The 7847-nt window shown below is 35.5% G+C and overlaps 1 long non-coding RNA gene across 1 annotated transcript; it reads right to left on the bottom strand.

The window, feature by feature from the left end:
• Positions 1-305: 305 nt before the first annotated feature.
• Positions 306-6043, bottom strand: LOC131970586 (uncharacterized). Its single transcript, XR_009394193.1, has 3 exons — positions 5688-6043; positions 3314-3354; positions 306-545 (listed from the first exon to the last, which is right to left on the bottom strand). It is a non-coding gene; the product is annotated as an uncharacterized LOC131970586 (long non-coding RNA).
• Between the last annotated feature and the right edge of the window lie 1804 nt (positions 6044-7847).

The following is a 7847-nucleotide window of genomic DNA, read 5'->3' as shown; positions in this document are numbered from 1 at the left end:
TCCTTCCTCAGAACAAAACGAGACAACAAGACGGTTAAGACTTTGTTTTTGTATTTGGTCCCATTGGATTATTTACTAGAAAACATACAGAATAGGTCAATTATACACATCTTTATCAGTGACAAGTGATAATAAGGAGACACTTACTACACTGCAAAAAAGGTGTGTCTAAAACAAGATAAAAACACTAAATCTGAGGGAAATGATCTTGCTGCATGGACAGAAAATTTAACTTGACAAATTTTTTTTAAATTAAGATGATTAAATCTAGAAATAAGCATGTTGAACGCTTAAAATAAGAAATTAACTCTTAAAACAAGATCAATTAAAGCTGCAAGCAGCGAGTCAAGTGACATTATCTGTCCATGCAGCAAGATCATTTCCATCAGATTTACTGTTTTTATCTTGTTTTTAGACACACCTTTTTGCAGTGTATAAACTGCATTAGCTTTATACAATAACTCTTCCGCTAAACACAGTAAATATAATTTAATCTGAAGTTGTGATGCTGCGGTTCTTCTCCAGCGGTTCCAGTGTGATCTTACCTGGAGGAGAGAGAGAGTAAAACATAAATTATCACAGTTCAAGAGATTTGTTTCAGGGTCAAACCTGGATACGGTTCAGGGCCACATTCAGTTAAATGACAAGTAAAATTAAATTATGATAAGAAGAGTCGAAGAATCTTTATTATTAATGACCTACACAACCCAGTCACCAGGATAAAAGGTTGCCATGGTTTCTGCAAACCACAGATATGTTGAGTTTTTTAACATTTCTGATCTGCTGCAAACTCTTTTCATTCAGCGTGTCGACACTTTGTCAAGAGCCCTGAGCAACACTTTCTGACAAACTTTGTAAATTGGCAACAAAACTCCTTGGTTAAGGTTCAGAAAAACATCAGAATTACTTTCGTACATAATTAGACAAAACAACTAAACGCAACAGATGGTGATGTAGAGTTTGACATCATGATGGAAGTTAATTTTTTGGTTAATTTAAAATAACAATGTTGATTTTTGGTTTCTCACAGGAGAAAGTGTCAAATAATGTTCACAATGCCTCCACCTGCTACACAAGCTTAACAGTTTTATAGTGAGTATATAAGAGTGTGTATAAGAGCCTGGTGGGAAGTATTTTATCATTTAATATGATCATGTGGTACAGAAACCTGAATATTAAAGAGAGAAACAACCTGCAGAAAATATTGAACGTGGCCTCTAAGATTTTAGGGAAGCCACAGAAACATTTGAGCTGTCTTTATGATGAATTAATTAGAAGTAAAGCTGAGAAGATAATTAATGACTCCTCTCATCCCATGTACAATGAATTCAAGCTTTTGCCTTCAGGGAAGCAGTCTAGGCTCCCGACGGCAGGAAGAACCTCTACAAACAGTCCTTTGTCCCAGAAGCTGTCAACGCAATAAATAAGAGCAGAATACGGTAGATATTTACCCTTATTACTCCTGTTTTTTCCTTTGCTGAGGGTTTTATTCTCTGAATAAATCAGGTCTCAAGCCTACAGTTGTAAACTTGATTTGTACTATAGTGTGCTTTTATGTAATTATGTACTTGAATGGGTGATGTGTGAAGTACAGTTATTGCTGTAGGCTATTTTATATTTTTCTATCCTTGAATTGTTTTCTTTATTGTGTCACTATTTGTTCTGTTGTTTTTAGACATGTCTACGGTGAAACCAGAGAGAAATTTACACTCAGTGGATAATAAAGTTTTCGTTATCGCAATATTGACGTGGATGGTTTTATATTGTAGTATGCTTCATATTAATGTATCTGTGGTTTGCAGAATCGGACCTTGCCATCTTTTTTTGGTGACTGCGCAGGATTTACAAGTGCAGGTGTGTTAATTTAGGAAATTATAAACTTGTTGCCCTTAATTAAGGACCTGTCACTTACTGATTAACCTGTTGTGTTAAAAGTTAATAAAAGTGTCATGGATTTCTCAAAGAGCCATCAATTAAAACCCCAGCTGAAGGTATAGGGCTAAATAAACGCTGTTCTTATTACTTATAACCTATAACTCTATAAAGTTTCCCATCAGAGTCACATAATAAACATCATCCAGCAGCAGTGAGTGTGGTGGGGCCCCAGGGACATCAGACAGGTACGATCAGCACCAGCCGTGTAACAGACGGGACTCCACCTTTACTGTCTGCACCCTCGTCACCACATCTGTCCACTGAGAGGACACCATGGTAATTAAAGTGCAAAAACACACAAACACACACATACAAACACCACCCTGGTCATTATCACCTTCACCAGCAGTTAAACTGGAGAACTTCTGATCTGATTTGAAGAAGTTAACACAGGGGCACGGGGAGGGGCTGCAGAATGTAAAGTGCTATGTGGTATTTTCCTATTTTTTCATCTAGGTGCTTAAGACTTATCTTTTAAATTAAGGATCGCTGAATCACTGAATTCTTTTAAGTTACTTCTCATTTTTACAGACTTGCATTCACGTGATGTTGGTCTTTCTAACTTGGTATATGTATATATATATATATATATATATATATATATATATATATATATATATATATATATATAGAAACAAATAAGAAACAAATAATTGACAGGTCACTCTGCTCGGGCCAGTTCATCGCTACTTGCAGCTTTAATTTTATCTGTTTTGTACATCTTCGGAAACAAAAGATGTAAAATCACAAAAAAGACATGAAAAGACACAAAAAAAGAAACAAAAAAGATGTAAAAACACCAAAAAAAGACACAAAAAGTTTTTTTTTATCTTGGTAAGAACCAAATAATTGTCAGGTCACTCTGTTCGGGCCAGTTCATCGCTGCTTGCAGCTTTAATTTATCTTGTTTTAAGCGTTAATTTCTTATTTTAAGTGTTCAACATGCTTATTTCTAGATTTAATAATCTTAAATTAAGAAATCTTGTCAAGGTAAATTATCTGTCCATGCAGCAACATCATTTCCCTCAGATTTACTGTTTTATCTGGTTTATAGAAACACCTTTTTTAGCTTAGTCATTCTTCACTAATACTGAGTATTTTTTCTCTAAATCTATATATTTTTTTTTTACATAATCTTCAGCTTAATTTGCTAAAAGTAAGAAAACAGAATATGTAATTGCTTATATTTAGTGTATTTATTTGTATTATCTTAAAACCAGCATCTTATGCTTATTTTAAGCCTTCTAAATGCACCTGTAGACATGCTTATTTCTAGATTTAACAATGTTTTTTTTTATCTTGTTTTTAGACACCACTTTTTTGCAGTGCACACAAACACACACACACACACACACACACACACACACACACACCGTACCTGCTGTAGGTTCATCCTGCAGCATCTTGGAGCTGCAACATCTGCAAGAAGAGAAACACAAACAAAACTGATATAATCTGTCACAACACTTTAGTACATGAGTCAGTTTTACTGGGTGGTCCTCAGGGCAGCACACACACACAGACACACACACACACACACACACACACTGGAGTCATCCCCTGGCAGCAGAGACTCTTTCCATTACAGCATTATTATGGGTGGTGCAGCTCGAGGCTGCAGTGATAAGATGCAGATGTGAATAAACTAAATATTTCTTCACTGTTCGTCCCACCAGAGAAGAATTATTTTGGTTTTGTGATGTCTGTATGTTTATTTTTCCTTATTCCTCATGTTAGCACGACGGGTATTCTTTAATAATACAGTTTTCATGGAGTTTTATTATTTACAATTATGGTAGTACAATATCAATTACTGCTCGATAGCAGAATATCAAAAAAATAAAATAAAAATAACAATACACTGTAAAAAATGTCTGCAGATTTTACGGTGAAAAACTGTTAAACCATGACAGTAAAAGACGTAAAATGATAAATGAGTTAATTCAGTTTCAGTAACGATGAAACAGTATTTATGGAATAAAATGGCAATCTTAACCGTGAAATCAACAGTGCTAATATCCTTTTATATTATAAAAAACATTATAAAAAAGTTGCACTGTATTTATTACGGTAAAGTTCTGGCAACCACAGCTGCCGTTTTTTTTACCATAAAAACAACAGGTTTCTTTTTACAGTGTACATTTTGTCATTATCTTCTGCTGTGGACCTAATGGCGCCACCATGTGGCCATTTCTAAATCACTTTATCTTGTTGCTCATAAAAATAATTAAACTAAACTGTGAAGCATATCATTTTTATTTAACGTGAACTCCTTCATTTAAAACAAATGTCTTGTTGCAGCTCACACACATTTCACATTAACTGATTTCTTGACATTTCTTATTTCTTTTAAAACTGTTTTAATATTTCTCCTGCAAATGTTATCACTCATAGTTTTTTGGTAGAAAGACACATCGAATGCTGTCAGGTTCAGTTAGTGTTGGGTATAAAACTTAAATCCCCACATACACTAGATAGACAGGTGGGGCTGGAGACAGAAATAACCTGCAGGGTGGAGCTCTGCTGCGTTCCATGACCACCGACCACACAAAATACTTTACATACTGGGAGGAAACATGTTGGACATACCTCAGAGGATGTGTGTGTGTGTGTGTGTGTGTGACAGCCCAGTGCTCCCACTGCAAAAAAGGTAAGTCTAAAAACAAGATAAAAACACTAAATATGAGGGAAATGATCTTGCTGCATGGACAGATAATTTACCTTGACAAGATTTCTTAAATTAAGATTATTAAATCTAGAAATAAGCATGTTGAACACTTAAAATAAGAAATTAACTCTTAAAACAAGATAAATTAAAGCTGCAAGCAGCGATGAACTGGCCCGAGCAGAGTGACCTGACAATTATTTGTTTCTTACCAAGTTAAAAAAACTTTAGATTTAGAAGTGTTAGATAATTTATCTTGAGAATCAGAGCAACACTGTGGAGTGAGACAACAGGACAAGAGGACGATCAGAAGAGACTGTCGGTTTAAACCTGCTGCAATACTGCACACAAGTGTTAGACATCTGCTACTGCAACATGCAATACTACATAAATGCTACAAGAATGTATATATATATATATATATATATATATATATATATATATATTACTCCACTATAAAATACACTGGCACTGTGTTTTAACAAAAATATACTGAAATATATATACAAGCCATCACTGTAATTTTTGCATCTATTTTTTGTAAAAAAGTTGTTAAATGTACTAAACACAATTTTCTTGTCAATTATATGGCAGAACAGCGTTTCTTTTGATGGAAAAACCTTTTTTTTTTTTTACGGTAACATGGAATAAAATGACAATCTTAAACGTGAAATCAACAGTGCTAATATCATTTTACCGTAATATTAGAAAAAGTTGCACCGTATTCATTACGGTAAAGTTCTGACAACCACAGCTGCCGGTTTTTTTTTTAACCGTAAAAACTGTTTTTTACAGTGCACTTTAAAACAAAATATTTTGTAGTTGTCAAAGATCTTGCCTCCTCCATGTGCATATCTAAAAATACCAAACCATAATGATTTTTATTTAATATTCCAGTATGTTGTAACGAGTCACGTGTTTCTGTGTGAAGACACCAAGTCAGAGGAGCTTTTTTTTTTACCGTAAAAAATTACAGATTTTTTTTGCAGTATAGAGAACAAAGTTACCATAACGCAGCATAAAACATATTTTACATGAGATTAAAGTGTGTATGAAAAGTTGCAGCATGTGAGTGAACATGATGTACCTTAAAGAGCCGGTGGAGAGACATCTGCGGGGCTTTAGGCGCTGAAAATGCAGAGAGAGAGAGACAGCAGGTTAACGACAGATATTCTCACAGAAACACTGTCAATGTTCTTCTTCTACTACACCAGCAGCAACTGGTTCACAATGATCAACAAGTAGAGCGTCAAACTTTGCTTTTAAAGTGACATGATGCAACATGTGCGCGTCAGGCGCCGTTATATGTGCCACACAAACAGCCACTCGGAGCCATATGCTGCAGATCTAATATTAGCCTGCATGTGTTCAAGTTCCAATATAAGTGACGCGCCTTATATGGTCCAGTTGGTGGTGTGTTAATCCATAAGAGCCTCAATAAACTCGGTAGGAAGTTGGAGAAAGCTGCAACATTGCTGAGAACCAATATTTTTATTCGGGGGGAAAAAACATTTAAATAATTTCTTGGCTTGAAATTGATTAAGTCTTATAAACTCATACCTTCATTCCGCCCTGGTTCGGAGCTCTGCTTGGAGATTTTGCAGCCTCAACCCGCGCAAAATCACAGATTTACGCACCAAAACGCAGCAGCAGCAGTATCTCCTCGCAGGAAAAACAAATGATTCCGTGTGGAATCAGATACATGTTGAGTATAAAAGCTGACTAACAGCCTCTCCAGTGAGACACAGGGCTGTGTGCCGCCATGTCCGCCCTGCCACTGACCGGGTCCCGGCGCCGTTAACGCTCCTCCTCCGCGCCGAGCGCTGTGAGCAGATGGAGGATTATAGGAATGTATGGAGACAGAGAGGCCCAGCACGGCTATTGTGTTGGGGAACAAGTTGACAGCAGGCGGCCAGAGGACAGGCCAGCTGCCACCATGGTAATCATATCATAACATATTCACAAGGGTTGGTGGTTGGTTATTGTCTGCTTAAACATAAACAGCATATTTATCTGTTGGCCTCAGGTTCTGAAGGTATGGAAGTTCATTACCAACAGAAAAAAAGAAAAAAAAAAGATAAAACTTAGCCTTTATAAGAAAAATATCCTCAAAGTAAGTCGACATAATGAGATAATAAGGCATAACTATGAGATAAAAAGTCATAATAATGAGACAAAAATTCATTATTATGATATAAAAAGTCGAAATTATGAGGCAAAGTCATAATTATGAGATAAAAAGTCATAATTATGAGATGAAAAGTCGTTATTATTAGATAAAAGTCATAATAATTACATAAAAAGTCATTATGAGATTTAAAAGTCATAATTATGAGATACAAAGTCGGAATTATGAGATAAAAAGTCGAAATTATGAGATAAAAAGTTAAAATATGACATAAAAAGTCATAATTATGAGATAAAAGTCACAAGTATGAGATAAAAAGGTTATAATTATGAGATAAAAAGTCACAATTATGAGATAAAAAGTCACAATTATGAGATAGAAAGTCACAAGAATGAGATAAAAGTCATAATTATGAGATCAAAAAAGTCAAAATTGTGAGATAAAAAGTCATAATTATGAGTTAAAGTCGAAATTATGAGATAATCATGAGATAAAAAGTTGAAATTATGAGATAAAAAGGTGAAATTATGAGAGAAATATTCAAGTAAAGTACACATACCTCAAAATTGTACTTAAGTACAGTACTTGAGTAAATGTACTTAGTTACATTCCACCACTGCTTCCTGCCACACAGATCCAAAGTTACTGTTGCCTTGTAACATAGTAAATGTGAAGGAAAGGAGCACAACATGTCATCAGTTTGTACTTTTAACTGAGCTCTGTGACTTTCTAACAAGAATTGTTAATAACAGTCATTTCAAACAAAGGCTCTTCAGGTTCAGGGGCCCGCTCAGTAATCCCAGACCCGCCCACAGGAATAGCTGGGCCCCTGAAAAGGTTCCAGTGAATGGGCCCCCCCCTGAATCTGCTTAACTCATATTAATGCATGCATGTGCTCCCTCTCCTTTACTAAACGCCCGACACAGCAAGAAAAGCCACTCCACTATTGGTAAATAGTTAGTTTAGATCAGTAAATGTCTCAGGTCATGTGGGCAAAGAGGTCAAAACTCCAGCTGGAGTTTCAGCCTTTGTTTCCTTCTCCACACACCTTAGAATCAGAAGCCTTTATTGTCAATGCACAGAGTAACAATTACTACAAAGAGATTTTCCATCAACCCG

Source organism: Centropristis striata, chromosome 4 (genome assembly GCF_030273125.1).
Source record: "Centropristis striata isolate RG_2023a ecotype Rhode Island chromosome 4, C.striata_1.0, whole genome shotgun sequence".
NCBI classification, from domain to species: Eukaryota; Metazoa; Chordata; class Actinopteri; order Perciformes; family Serranidae; genus Centropristis; species Centropristis striata.
This window is presented reverse-complemented; position numbering and strand designations above follow the sequence as displayed.